At 43.0% G+C, this 15,152-nt stretch overlaps 1 non-coding gene across 1 annotated transcript; it reads right to left on the bottom strand.

Annotated features, from left to right (window-relative positions):
* Positions 1 to 14,553: 14,553 nt before the first annotated feature.
* Positions 14,554 to 14,663, bottom strand: LOC111553491. The gene has a single exon (XR_002734963.1). It is a non-coding gene; the product is annotated as a U6 spliceosomal RNA (small nuclear RNA).
* Between the last annotated feature and the right edge of the window lie 489 nt (positions 14,664 to 15,152).

The following is a 15,152-nucleotide window of genomic DNA, read 5'->3' as shown; positions in this document are numbered from 1 at the left end:
CAATGTGTGGCGTCAGAATTGAACTGAATTATGGGACACCCTGATGGAGAATCCACTGAAGCATTGCTTAGTGGGCTAAAAATCCCCACACATTTTGGTGGCCAAGGGTCTCAGAAGTCTTCTCTGTTGGTTGTGAGATTAAAGGCCAAAAAAAAAAAAAGTTTTTCTTTTTTGTAGAAATGGGGTCTCCACCTGTCATCCAGGCTGGTCTTGAATTCCTGGCCTCAAGCAATCCTCCCACCTCACATCACTGCACCTGGTTTTTAGAAAACTTATTATTTTGCTATAGGGGACATTAGTGAGATAACTGATGAAATTTAAGGTACACCAATTATAGTACTGTATCAGTGTTAATTTCATGATTTTCATAACTGTATTATTATGTAAGAGAATATCATTGTTTTTGCAAAGCTGTTTAGCGGTAAAGTGGCATCGTGTCTGCAGTTTACTCAAATGTATAAACAGAGGGGCCGGGTGGGGTGGCCCACGCCTGTAATTCCAGCACGTTGGGAGGCCAAGGCAGCTGGACACTTGAGGTCAGAAGTACAAGACCAGCCTGACCAACATGGTGAAACCTCATCTGTACTAAAAATACAAAAATTAGCTGGGTGCAGTGGTGCACGCCTGTAATCCCAGCTACTTGGGAGGTTGAAGCACAAGAATTATTTGAATCCCAGAGGCCAAAGTTGCAGTGAGCTGAGATTCCAGCTGAGGTGCTCAGACTGCTTGAACCCAGGAGGTTAAAGTTGCAGTAAGTGATGATCATGCCACTGCACTCCAGCCTGGGTGACAGAGCGAGACCCCATCTGTAAAAATAAATAAATAAATAAATTGGTATGATCACTTTGGAAAGCTGTTAGTATACTCAATTGAACACACACATACCCTAAGACCCAGCAATTTTACTATTAAATATATGTCCTGCAGAAAAGACAGATGCACCAAAAGACATATACAGGAATATTATTCATATCAGCCCCAAACTGGATACAACCCCAAAATAGAACAGATAAGTAAAATGTGGCATATTTACACAACTGAACACTACTGGAAATAAAAATGAATGAACTGCAACTCTATACAACCACGCGGATGAATTTCTCAGACGTAATGTTGAGCAAGACACAAAAGAACACACGCAGTATGAGTCCATTTACACATAGTTGAAAAACAGGCAAAACTCATTCTTAAAACATTTTTACCGCCTGGCGCGGTAGCTCACGCCTGTAATCCCAGCACTTTGGGAGGCCGAGGCGGGCGGATCACAAGGTCAGGAGATCGAGACCACGGTGAAACTCCGTCTCTACTAAATATACAAAAAATTAGCTAGGCGCTGTGGCGAGCACCTGTAGTGCCAGCTAGTCCGGACGCTGAGGCAGGAGAATGGCGTGAACCCGGCAGGCGGAGCTTGCAGTGAGCCGAGATCGCGCCACTGCACTCCAGCCTGGGGGACAGAGCGAGACTTCGTCTCAAAAAAAAATTTTTTTTTTACTTTTTAATTGAATTATAACCAGAGAAAATGTACAAATCTTAAATGTATAGCGTTATAGCATTTTGACATATGGAAAACATTCATAATGACTATTAAATACCTAGATTCGGATATGGACTATTTCATCCCCCAGTAAGCTGTGTCCCCCTCCCAGATGATAACTCCAAACTTCAACTACTATTCTGATCTATTTGTACCTTGAATTAGATTTTTCATAGACTACTCTTTCTTTTTTTTCCTTCTTTTTTTCAAAGACGGAGTCTTAACTCTGTCATCCATTAAATAATAATGAGCATTGCCCCTTCCCGCTAACCCCTAGCAATCAGTTTCACTTTTTGTCTTTATGATTTTGTATTATTTATTTAGAAACAAGGTCTCGCTTCGTTGCCCAGGCTGGAGTTCAATGTCATGAACGCAGCTTACTGCAGCCTCTAGTTCCTCGGTTCAAGTGAGCCTCCTGCCACAGCCTCCTGAGTAGCTGAGACTACAGACACATGCCACCATGACCAGCTAATTGTTTTAAATTTATGTTTTATAGAGATGAGGTCTCACTCTGTTGCCCCGGGTGGTCTCAAACTCCTGAGCACAAGCAATCCTCCCACCTCAGCCTCCCAGTGTTGAGATTACAGGCATAAACCACCATGCCTGATTTTTTTTTTTTTTTAATCTTTTGTAGATATGGGTCTCCCTGTGTTGCCCAGGCTGGCCTTGAAATCCTGGGCTCAAGTAATCATCCTGCTTTGGCCTGATTACTATTTCTACTATTTCTTGACCTGACTGTTGTTTCCATAGATGTAGTCACCTTTTTATTATTTATTGATCTCTATATTTAGGATTTGTATACTTTTCTGTATATATGTCACACTCCAATAAATTTTTTCTCAAAAAAATCTAAAGATTTTATTAGCTATTGCTCCTCAACTCAGCACAGTGACTGTAGAATTTTATCTAGGTATGTTCTAAGCATTAGCTTCTTTCATTTCTGTGACTACAGGCACATTTCATGATTTTGTGATTATTATCATTTTATGAGTCTGCCTATTTAAACTAAAGACTTATATTAAAATAGGAAGGGGGATAACATTTGAAAAATTAGTATATTATAGAAGTCATTGTTTCTCTGTGAGGAGAGATGATGAATACATGAATTGTTTTTTCTCTCTCAGCTTCTAGTTACTAAAGAGCAATCTGAGATCTGAGAGACATTCTGAAGAGGTGGGGAAAGGGGCTTACCAATGAGCACATAAGAGCAACTTGTTTGGACACAGTGTCTACCTGGACACTGTTTCCCAGTCAGTCTCATTTAGATTAAAATATGTCTCTGTCCAGGCGCAGTGGCTCATGCCTGTAATCCCAGCACTTTGGGCCAGGCGGGTGGATCACCTGAGGTCAGGAGTTCGAGATTAACCTGGCCAACATAGTCAAACCCTATCTCTACTAAACATACAAAAATTACTTGGGCATGGTGGTGTGCAACTGTAGTCCCAGCTATTTGGGTGGCTGGCAGGAGCATCGCTTGAACCCTGAGGGGTGGAGGTTGCAGTGAGCCAAGATGGCGCCACTGCACCCCAGCCTGGGTAACAGAGTGAGACTCCATCTCTAAATAAAATAAATGAATAAATAAAAGTATAGCTCCAAGTCTTGTCTTCAGTGTTAAAGTCTGACACTAACATCCCAAGGCAGAATCTTGTTATTTCCAGTGGTATTCGTTGTCATGAATTCATTAGTTTAATGCTGGGACTATATATAATTCTTTATTTTTATTTTTATTTTTTATTTTGCAGAGCATAGTAGAGGTGTGAGACTATGTATAATTATATAATTATCTTGGCTGTTTTCTGAGAAAACTTACAGAGGAATGGATATCAATAATTTTTTTTTTTTTAGATGGAGCCTCAATCTGTCACCTAGGCTGGAGTGCAGTGGCATGATCTCGGCTCACTGCAACCTCTGCCTCCTGGATTCAAGCGATTCTCCTGCCTCAGCCTCCTGAGTAGCTGGAATTACAGGCATGCGCCACCATACCTGGCAGGTCTCAAAACCCTGACCTCAGGTGATCCGCCCACCTTGGCCTCCCAAAGTGCTAGGATTACAGGCATGAGCCACCTGTACTAATAATTATCGAAACTAGAGTTTTATGTAAGAATTGACATTTCTTTTTGTTGTTTATATTTCTCTCCACTTCCACGATGTACAACCTTCCTAATATGAGAATGTTGAGCTGTTGTGATGACTAATGTTAAGTGATATTATATTTATCTAAATTAGTTTCAACTTAATCACCGTTTCATGAAGTCACCTCAAAATGAATTGATGACTCTAAGAAAATAATCACTTTTAGGAAACAATTAGTTTGGACACTGTGTTTCTACATGAAAACCAAATAGAATTTTATGTTTGAAAAATTAGAAGCAGCTAATTGCACTCAAATCATGACTCTCTCCTGAGGAAAGTACTTTGCAGATTATAATTATCAGTAATACTTTGTAAATGAAAAAGCAAGCATTGAAGAAATTAAGCATTTTATGGTTCTCTGTGAAATTAGAGCCAGGAATGACACTCTGTATTTCTGGTTCTTGTTCTTGTACCAAACCGTCTGACCATAGATAGGCAACTTTTAGAATTTAGCCAAGAATAAAGGAAATTGTCAAGATAACCTTAAAAATTTTATGCAATATTAATATGCAATCCTCTTTCACATTAAATTTATGAAATCATATTTAATGCCAGGCCTGGTGGCTCACACCTGTAATCCCAGCACTTTGGGAGGTTGAGGTGGGCAGATCACTTGAGGTCAGGAGTTTGAGACCAGCCTGGCCAACATGGTGAATCCCTGTCTCTACTAAAAGCACAAAAATTAGCCAGGCGTGGTGGTGTGCATCTTTAGTTGCAGCTACTCGGGAGGGTGAGGCAGGAGAATCGCTTGAATCTAGGAGGCGGAGTTTGTAGTGAGCCAAGATCGCTTTTCCAGGCTGGGCAGGCAACACACTGAGACTCTTGTCTCGGGAAAAAAAAAAAAAAAAGAAAAAGAAAAAGAAAGAAATCATATTTAATGTATGTTTTAAGATATGAAATTTTATATTCTCACTTTCAGTGACTAGATCCCTAGTCACTTAAGAGAGTCATTCTTTTTCTTCGAAACAGGGTCTGTCTCTTATCACCCAGGCTGGAGTGCAGTGGCTCGATCTCAGCTCACTGTGGCCTTGACCTCCCAGGCTAAAGAGATTCTCCCACCTCAGCCTCCTAAATGGCTGGGAATACAGGTGCACGTCACCACACCTGACTTTTTGGAGAGACAGGGTTTTGTCATGTTGCCTAGGTTGGTCTTGAACTCCTGGGCTCAAGCGATCCTCCCACCTGGACCTCCCAAAGTATTGGGATTATAGGTGTGACCCATCGCGCATGACCCTGGGAGTCATTCTTGACTCCTTCTGTTATCAGAAAGAGGTCCCAATCCAGACCCCATATTTCAAGAGAGGGTTCTTGATTCTTGGGCAGAAAAGAACTGGGGTGAGTCCACAGTGCAAAATAGAAGCAAGTTTATTAGAGAAGTAAATAAACAAAGAATGGCTACTCCATAGGCAGAGGAGCCCCGAGGCCTGCCTGTTGACTATTTTTATGGTTATTTCTTGATCATATGCTAAACAAGGGGTGGATTATTCATGAGTGTTCAGGGAGTGTGTGGGTAATTCCTGGAACTGAGGGTTCCTCCCCTTTTAGATCATATAGACTGACTTCCTGATGTCGCCAAGGCATTTGTAAACTGTCATGGCGCTGGTAGGAGTCTTTTAGCATGCATTATAATTATAATTAAATATAATGAGCAGTGAGGACCCCCAGGGGTCACTTTCATCACCATCTTGGTTTTGGTGAGATTTGGCCGGCTTCTTTACTGCATCCTTTTATCAGCAAGGTCTTTGTGACCTGTGTCTTATGCTGACCTCCTATCTCATCCTGTGACTGTGAACCACCTGGGAATGCAGTCCAGCAGGTCTCAATCTTATTTATTTATTTTTTTTCAAGACGAAGGCTTGCTCTGTCACCCAGGCTGGAGTGCAATGGTGCAATCTCGGCTCACTGCAAACTCTGTCTCCCGGTTTCAAGGGATTCTCCTGCCTCAGCCTCCCGAGTAGTTGGGATTACAGGTGCCCACCACCACGCCTGGCTGATTTTTGTATTTTTAGCAGAGATGGAGTTTTGCCATTTTGGTCAGGCTGGTCTCAAACTCCTGGCCTCAGCTGCCTGCCTTGGCCTCGCATAGTGCTGGGATTACAGGCATGAGCCACCGTGCCCAGTCGACTCAGCCTTATTTTACCTAGACACAATTCAAGATGGAGTCACTCTGGTTCAAATGCCTCTGACACTGCCTGTCTCAAGTTCAAACTTTTAAGCTCTGTTCTTACTTTACTCTTTTTCCTTTTTCTGGAAATAATTTCAAGCTTATAATACAAGTTGCAAGAGTAGTGAAAAGAATAGTTTTTCCTCAAACCACTAATTTTAACTTTAATTTAATTTTTTTTTTTGAGACAGAGTCTTGCTGTGTCGCCCAGGCTAGAGTGCAGTGGCAGGATCTCAGCTCACTGCAGCTTCCACCTCCTGGGACAAGTGATTGTTCTATCTCAGCCTCCCAAGTAGCTGGGATTACAGATGTGTACTACCATGCCTAGATAATTTTTTGTATTTCTAGTAGAGATAGGGTTTCACCATGTTGGCCTAGCTGGTCTCAAACTCCTGGCCTCGAGTAATCCACCCACCTCAGCCTCCCAAAGTGCTTGGATTACAGGCATGAGTCACTGCGCCGGGCCTAATTTTTTCTTTTTCATTTCTTTTTTTTTTTTTTTTTTTATTTTTTGAGACAGGGTCTCACTCTTATTGCCCAGGATGGAGTGCAGTGGTGCAATCATAGCTCACTGTAGACTCAACCTTCAGGGCTCAAAGCAATTCTCCCACCTCAGGCTCCCTCGTAGCCGAGACTACAGGCACAGGCCACGACCCCCAGCTAATTTTTGTATTTTTTGTAGAGACGGGGTTTTGCCATGATGCCCAGGCCAGTCTCGAACTCCTGGGCTCAAGTCATTCTCTTGCCTCAGCCTGCTAAGTAGCTAGGATTACAGGCGCCCATCACCATGCCCAGCTAATTTTTGTATTTTTGGTAGAGGCGGGGTTTCACCATGTTGGCCAGGCTGGTCTCAAACTCCTGACATCAAGTGATCTGGCTGCCTCAGTCTCCCAAAGTGCTGTCTTTTTGTTTTTTTGAGTCTGTTAGCCAGGCTGGAGTGCAGTGGGACGATCACAGTTTACTGTAGCCTCGACCTCTTGGGCTCAAGTAATCCTTCCTGCCTCAGCCAGGCACACACCACCACGCTGGGCTAATTGTGTTTTTTGTAGAGACAAGATTTCACCATATTGTCTAGGGTGATCTTAAATTCCTGAGCTCAATCCCGCCGCCTCCCGCCTCGGCCTCCCAAAGTGCTAGGATTGTAGGCGTGAGCCACCCCGCCAGAACATTTGTTTTCTTTTCTTTGGGATAAAAGTTCAGGAGGGGCCAGCGTGGTGGTTCACACCTGTAATCCCAGCACTTTGGGAGGTAGAGGTGGGCGGATCACTTGAGGTCAGGGGTTCAAGACCAGCCTGACCAACATGGTGAAATCCTGTCTCTACTGAAAATACAAAAATTAGCCGGGCATGGTGGTGCATGTCTATAATCCCAGCTACTTGAGAGGCTGAGGCACTAAAATCGCTTGAAACCAGGAGGCGGAGATTCCAGTGAGCTGAGATCGTGCCACTGGACTTGAGCCTAGGAAGCAGCTCCAGACTCCATCTCAAAAAAAAAAAAAAAAAAAATATCCAGGAGGGCAGTTAGTTGCTGGGTCAAATAGTAGTTGCATGTTGTTATAGAAAAAATTGTTTGTCACAGGCTGACAAGAAATTGCATGGTGGCACACGCAGGTTGTTCCAGCTACTTGGGAGGCTGAGACAGGAGAACTGCTTGACCCAGGGAGGCAGAGGTTGCAGTGAGCCGAGAACCCGCCACTTCACTCCAGCCTAGGCAACAGAGGGAGACTTAATCTCAAGAAAAAAAAAAAAAAGCTTGTTTGGTGTGGTGGCTCACGCCTATAATCCTGGCTTTTTTTTTTTTTTTTTTTAAAGACAGAGTCTTGCTCTGTCACCCAGGCTGGAGTGTGAGTGGCATGATCTCACTCACTGCAACCTCTGACTCCTGGGTTCAAGCAATTCTCCTGCCTCAGCCTCCCGAGTAGCTGGGACTACAGGTGCCTGCTACCATGTCCAGCTAATTTATTGTAGTTTTAGTAGAGACGGGGTTTCAACATGTTGTCCAGGCTGGTCTCGATCTCCTGACCTCGTGATCCAACCGCCTTGGCCTCCCAGAGTTCTGGGATTACAGGTGTGAGCCACTGCTCCTAGCCGAATCTTGGCATTTTGGGAGGCCAAGATGGGAGGATTGCTTGAGGTCAGGAATTGAAGACCAGCCTGGTCAAGATAGTGAGACCCCCATCTCTAATTTAAAAAAAAATTTTTTTCAGACTTTTTTCCAGAGTAGTTGTATTATTTTACATACCCACCAGCAGTGTATGAATGATCTAGTTTCTCAAAATCCTTACCAGCATTTGGCAATGTCATTATATTTTATTTTGGCCACTCTAATAGATGTGTAGTGGTATTCCACTGTGGTTTTAATTTGCATATGGTTAATGGCCAGTGGTGTTGGACATCTATTCATGTGCCTTCTTGCCTTCTGAATATTCTCTTTGATGAAATGTCTGTTTATATCTTGTGCCCATGTAATTGGTTTGTATTTTTACTGTTGAGTTTTGAGGGGTATTTTTTATGTATTTTAGATATTAGTCCTTTGTCTGATGTAACCTTTGCCAATATTTCCCCCTACAGTCTGTAGCTTTTACTTATATTCTCTTAACAGCATCTTTTATGAAGCAATAAATATTTTAATTTTGATGAGGGCCAAGTTGTCAATTTTTCCATCATGCTTTTGGTGTTAAGTGTAAGAATCCCTTGTCTAGCCTGCGATTCCAAAGACTTTCTCTTATTTTTTTCTAAAAGTTTTATAGTTTTACATTTTACGTTTAAGTCTATGATTTATTTTTGTTAAATTTTGTAGAAGGTATGAAGTTTAGGTTGAGGTTCATTTTTTTTGCCTATGCATGTTCATTTGTTAAGAAGGCTATCCTTCCTCCATTGAATTGCTTTCATACTGTTATCAAAAATCAATTTGCCACATTTGTGTGGGTCTATTTCTGGGTTCTTTATTCCTTCACCAATATCACTCATTTGATTACTGCAGCTAAATAGTAAGATTTAATATTTGGTAGAGTGATTCTTTTCTGTTTCTTCTTTGTCAAGATTGTTTGAGCTATTCTAGGACCTGTGCCTTTCCATATAAATGTTAGAATAAGCTTGTCTATGTCTGCAAGAAACCTTTTTAGGATTCTTATAGGAATTGCATAAAACCTACAGATAAATTTTGGAGGGAATTAACATCTTTGTTATTTTGAGTCTTCGAATCCATGAACATGGTATGTCTCTCCATTTATTTAGGTCTTTCAGAATTTCTTTCATCAGCATTTTGTAATCTGTAGGATACAAATCCTGTACTGTTTTATTTTATCTATTTATATACTTTTTTGGGACAGAGTCTCACTCTGTTGCCCAGGCTGGAGTTCAGTGGCATGATCTTGGCTCAGTGCAGCTACTCTGCTTCCTGGGTTCAAGTGATTCTTCTGCCTCAGCCACCTAAGTAGCTGGGAATACAGGCATGTGCCACCACTCCCGGCTTATTTTTAGTAGAGATGGAGTTTTACCATGGCCAGACTGGTCTTGAACTCATGATCTCAAGTGATCCACACGTCTTGGCCTCCAAAAGAGCTGAGATTACAGGTGTGAGCCACTGAGCCCAGCCCTGTACATGTTTTATAAGTTTATACCTAAGTATTTAATTTTCTTTGGAGTGATTGTACATAGTATTGTGTTTTTAATTTCAGTTTCCACATGTTCATCATTAACATATAGAAATGCAATGGATTTTTCTGTGTTGGTTTTGTGTCTGTGACCTTGCTGTACCCATTTATTGGTTCTAGGAATTTCTTTGGCAGATTCCTTGGAATTTTCTAGATAGACAGTCATATCATCTGCAAATTGGGACAGTTTTATCTCCTTCTTTCTTTCCTTCCTTCCTCTTTTTCTTTTCTTTTCTTTCTTTCTTTTCTTCCTTCCTTCCTTCCTTCCTTCCTTCCTTCCTTCCTTCCTTCCTTCCTTCTTTCTCTCTCTCTCTCTTTCTTTCTTTCTTTCTCTCTCTCTCTCTCTGTCTCTTTTTCTTTCTTTCTTTCTCTCTCTTTCTTTTCTTTTTTTTCTTATTGAACTTGCAGTACTATGTTGAATGAGAGTCGTGACAGGACATCCTATTTTAGCGGGAAAACATTCTGTCTTTCACCATTAAAGGTATGATGTTAGCTGTAAGTATTTTTTTGTAAGCCTACATTCATTTTGGAAACAAATCTACCATGTTGACTTTTGATTAATACATGTTCTGGAAAGGCCTCTATGATTTCCAGTTTATCTACTGTTCCTTTCGTAAGAGCAGGTACTTACCATAAATTCTGCCCTTAGGTCATACACATCCCTTCTGAACTACCCCTCCCATACGATATAAAAGTCCTGAGTCAGCCAGGCATGGTGGCTCACCCTGTAATCTTAGCACTTTGGGAGGCCGAGGCTGGCAGATCACCTGAGGTCAGGGGTTTGAGACCAGCCTGGCCAAAATGGTGAAACCCCGTTTCTACTAAAAATACAAAAATTGCCAGGTGCGGTGGTTCACGTCTGTAATCCCAGCACTTTGGGAGGCCGAAGCAGGTGGATCACCTGAGGTAGGGAGTTTGAGACCAGCTTGACCAATGTGGAGAAACCCCATCTCTACTAAAAATACAAAAAATTAGCTGGGTGTGGTGGCGCATGCCTGTAATCCCAGCTACTCAGAAGGCTGAGGCAGGAGAATCGCTTGAACCTGGCAGGCGGAGGTTGCGGTGAGCCGAGATCACCCCATTGCACTTCAGCCTGGGCAACAAGAGTGAACTCCATCTCAAAAAGAAAAAAGGAAAATTAGCCAGGCGTGGTGGCGCATGCCTATGATCCCAGCTTCTCAGGAGGCTGAGGCAGGAGAATTGCTTGAACCTGGGAGGCAGAAGTTGCAGTGAGCTGAGATCATGCCACTGCACTCTAGCCTGGGTGACAGAGCGAGACTCCGTCTCAGAAAAAAAAAAAAAAATGCCCTGAGTCTTGTGAGTAAGGGTGCAGCATCCAACATCTTGTCATCGCCGCTACCCGAGACACAGACATAACTTCTGTTAGTAAGTCTCTACTAACGTTTTTTCCTAAGAAGCTGGATTTATCCACCTCTTTCTTCAGCCTCTCAGCTTCCTCAGACTTTGGGGCAGATTTACATAGATCTGTGGGCCATGGAACAATGCTCTTTCTCAAGTTGGGGAATTCCTTTCATTCCTGGTGTGCTAAGACTTTTTTATTTTATTTTATCTTATTTTATTTTGAGACAGGGTCTTTTTACTCTGTCACCTAGGCTGGAGTGCGGTGGTGTGATCATAGCTCATTGAACCTTCAATTTCCTAGGCTCAAGCAGTCCTCCTGCCTTAGCCTCTGGGGTAGCTGGAACATTTTGCTAAATCCTTTTTTTTTCAATTGATATGATTATATGATTTTTCTTTAGCTTATTGATGTGGTGGATTATACTGATTATTTTTTGAAATATTGAACCAGCCTTGCATATATAGAATAAATCCTACTTGGTTATGGTTATTTATACCATAAACAAACAATTACCATTTTCATACATTGTTTGATTAGACTTGCTAACATTTTGTTGAGGCTTTTTGTGCCTAAGTGATCTGTTATAATATATTGGTCTTTACTTTTTTTTCTTTTGCTGTCTTGGTACTTTGGCTCAAGCCTGTAATCCCAGCACTTTGGGAGGCTGAAGTGAGCGGATCATTTGAGGTCAGGAGTTCCTGACCAGCCTGGCCAACGTGGTGCAACCCCGTCTCTAGTACAACTACAAGTATCAGCTGGGAGTGATGTCGGGCGCTTGTAGTCGCAACTACTTGGGAGCTGAGGCAGGAGAATTGCTTGAATCCTGGAATGGGAGTTTGCAGTGAGCTGAGATCATACTGCTGCATTCCAGCCTGGGCTATGGAGCAAGACTCTATCTCAAATGAACAAATAAAAAACACAGAAAGAACATTTACTCCAAATTACATTGAAGAATATTCACCATTTTGGAAAACAAATATTCTAATACTAATAATGAGACCAAATCACACACCTACTTTATATAATTGTTCCTGTTACATGATTAGATAGTAAGCCACGGCTGGGTTGAGGTGGTTCATGCCTGTAATCCCAGCACTTTTGGGAGGCCGAGGCAGGTGGATCACTTGAGGTCATGAGTTCGATACCAGCCTGGCCAACATGGAGAAACCCCTTCTCCACTAAAAATACAAAAAAATTAGCCTGTGTGGTGGCTCACGCCTGTAATCCCAGCTGCTCAGGAGGCTGAGGCAGGAGAATCAGCTGAACCCGGGAGACGGAGGCTGCGGTGAGCCGAAGTCATGCCACTGCACTCTAGCCTGAGCAACAGAGTGAGAATCTGTCTCAAAAAAGAGAGGAAAAAAAAAAGATAGTAAGCTACTCTTTTATAGATTTACCCAGGTTCAGGAACATCAGAAATGATGTTTATAGCAAGCTCTTGGTCAAAATCAAAGTCAATTGGCTGATTCTGGCTTAACTCATTTTAGTATATGCCTAATGTATTTGTTTATTATGTAATATAAAATAATATACTGCAGTAATACCTTGTACTGCAGTAATATATTATATATCTGCAGTAGGGTATTATTAATATATTATCTTAGTCTGTTTTATGTTGCTTATAACAGAACACCTGAAGGTGGGTAATTTATAAAGACAGTGATTTTTTTTTTTTTTTTTTTGAGACAGGATCTCACTCTGTCACCCAGACTGGAGTGCAGTGGCACAATCTCGGTTCACTGCAACCTCTACCTCTCAGGCTCAAGTGATCCTCCCACCTCAGCCTCCCAAGTAGCTTGGATTACAGACGTGCACCACCATGCCCAGCCAATTTTTGTATTTGTAGTAGAGACGAGGGTTCGCCGTGTCGACCAGGCTGGTCTTGAACTCCTGACCTCAGGTGATCCACCCACCTTGGCCTCCCAAAGTGCTAGGATTACAGGCGTGAGCCATCGAGCCCAGTAAGTCATCGCCTTTTAAAGGCCCATCTCTTAATATTGCCACAATGGGGATTAAATTTCTTCTTTTTATTTTTATTTTTTTTTTCTAAGATGGGATCTCACTATGTTGCCCAGGCTAATCTTAAACTCCTAAGCTCAAGCAGTCCTCCTGCTTTGGCTTCCCAAAATGCTGGGATAACAGGCCTGAGCTGCCATCTCTGGCAGGGATTAAATCCTAACACAAGTTTTGGAGGGGACAAATACCTTACAAAACATACATAAAATTTTTTTTTTTTTTTTGGAGACGGAGTCTTGCTCTGTCACCCGGGCTGGAGTGCAGTGGCCGGATCTCAGCTCACTGCAAGCTCCGCCTCCCGGGTTTACGCCATTCTCCTGCCTCAGCCTCCCGAGTAGCTGGGACTACAGGCGCCTGCCACCTCGCCCAGCTAGTTTTTTTTTGTATTTTTTAGTAGAGACAGGGTTTCACCGTGGTAGCCAGGATGGTCTCGATCTCCTGACCTCGTGATCCGCCCATCTCAGCCTCCCAAAGTGCTGGGATTACAGGCTTGAGCCACCGCGCCCGGCTTACATAAAATTTTTTTAAGTTAAAGCACAAGATAGAAGTTGTAACATTTTCTTCCTGTATTCCAGTGAACTTTCTTCTGTACATGGGGTGTGTGTGTACCCCTCCTTGTAGACCACTGACCTATAACACAGAGTTCAACGTCCTTCCCCTGTTATAAACAGAGTCCTTGCCTCTCACCTCTCCCTGCCTTGAACCTTATACTCCCACAACATTGATTTTTTTTTTGAGTTGGAGTCTCACTCTGTTGCCTAGGCTGGAGTTCAGTGGTGTGATCTCGGCTGACTGCAACCTCTGCCTCCTGGGTTCAAGCAATTCTTGTGTCTCAGCCTCCTGAGGAGCTGGGATTATAGGCGTGTACCACCACACCTGGCTAATTTTTGTATTTTTAGTGGAGTAGGAGTGTCGCCATATTGGCCAGGCTGGTCTCGAACTCCTGACCTCAAGTAATCCTCCCACTTCAGCCTCCCAAAGTGCTGGGATTACAGGCGTGAGCCACCATGCCAAGCCTGAATTTATTTATTTGTTTATTATTTATTTTTATTTTTTGAGAAATGTCTCGTTCTGTCGCCCAGACTGGAGTTCGGTGGCACGATCTTGGCTCACTGCAACCTCTGCCTCCTGGGTTCAAGCAATTCTCCCTGCCTCATTCTCCCGAGTAGCTGGGATTACAGGTATGTGCCATCATGCCTGGCTAATTTTTGTATTTTTTAGTAGAGGTGGGGTTTCACCATGTTGGCCAAGCTGCTGTTAAACTCCTGGCCTCAAGTGATCCACCTGCCTTGGCCTCCCAAAGTGCTGGGAATACAGGTGTGAGCCACCGCGCCCGGCCCTGAATTTATTTTATTTTATTATTTATTTATTTTTGAGATGGAGTTTCGTTCTTGTTGCCCAGGCTGGAGTGCAGTGGCACGAGCTCAGCTCACTGCAACAACCTCTCCCTCCCAGGTTCAAGCCATTCTCCTGCCTCAGCCTCCGGAGTAGCTGAGATTACAGGCATGTGCCACCACGCTCCACTAATTTTGTATTTTTAGTAGAGACGGGGTTTCTCCATGTTGGTCAGGCTGGTCTCAAACTCCCGACCTCAGGTGATCCGCCCATCTCAGCTTCCCTAAGTATTGGGATTACAGGTGTGAGCCACCGCACCTGGACTGAATTTATTTTTTAAAAAATATTTTTATTATTTGTTTGCTTTGGAATGCTTCACGAATTTACATGTCATCTTAGTGTAGGGGCCATGCTAATTTTCTCTGTATTGTTCCAATTTTAGTATATGTGCTGCTAAAGTCTCCTACACGTTGTGCTATTTCTTGCCTCTATGACTTTGCTCAGGCTGTTCCCTGTGCTAGCATGCCATTTCCTTTCAAATCTGGCTAACCTGATTCATTGTTTTTTTTTTTTTTTTTTTTTTTTAGACGGAGTCTCGCTCAGTCGCCTAGGCTGGAGTGTAGTGGCCGGAATCTCAGCTCACTGCAAGCTCCGCCTCCCGGGTTTACGCCATTCTCCTGCCTCAGCCTCCCGAGTAGCTGGGACCACAGGCGCCCGCCACCTTGCCCGGCTAGTTTTTTGTATTTTTTAGTAGAGACGGGGTTTCACCATGTTAGCCAGGATGGTCTCGATCTCCTGACCTCGTGATCCACCCGTCTCGGCCTCCCAAAGTGCTGGGATTACAGGCTTGAGCCACCACGCCCGGCCGATTCATTGTTTTGTCTCATCTCAAACACATCACACTCTCTGGGAAGTTCCCTGACATTTCTTTTTTTTCTCCCTTGAGGTTAGGTTAGGT

The sequence above is a fragment of the Piliocolobus tephrosceles genome, chromosome 15 (genome assembly GCF_002776525.5).
Source record: "Piliocolobus tephrosceles isolate RC106 chromosome 15, ASM277652v3, whole genome shotgun sequence".
Classification (NCBI taxonomy): Eukaryota; Metazoa; Chordata; class Mammalia; order Primates; family Cercopithecidae; genus Piliocolobus; species Piliocolobus tephrosceles.
This window is presented reverse-complemented; position numbering and strand designations above follow the sequence as displayed.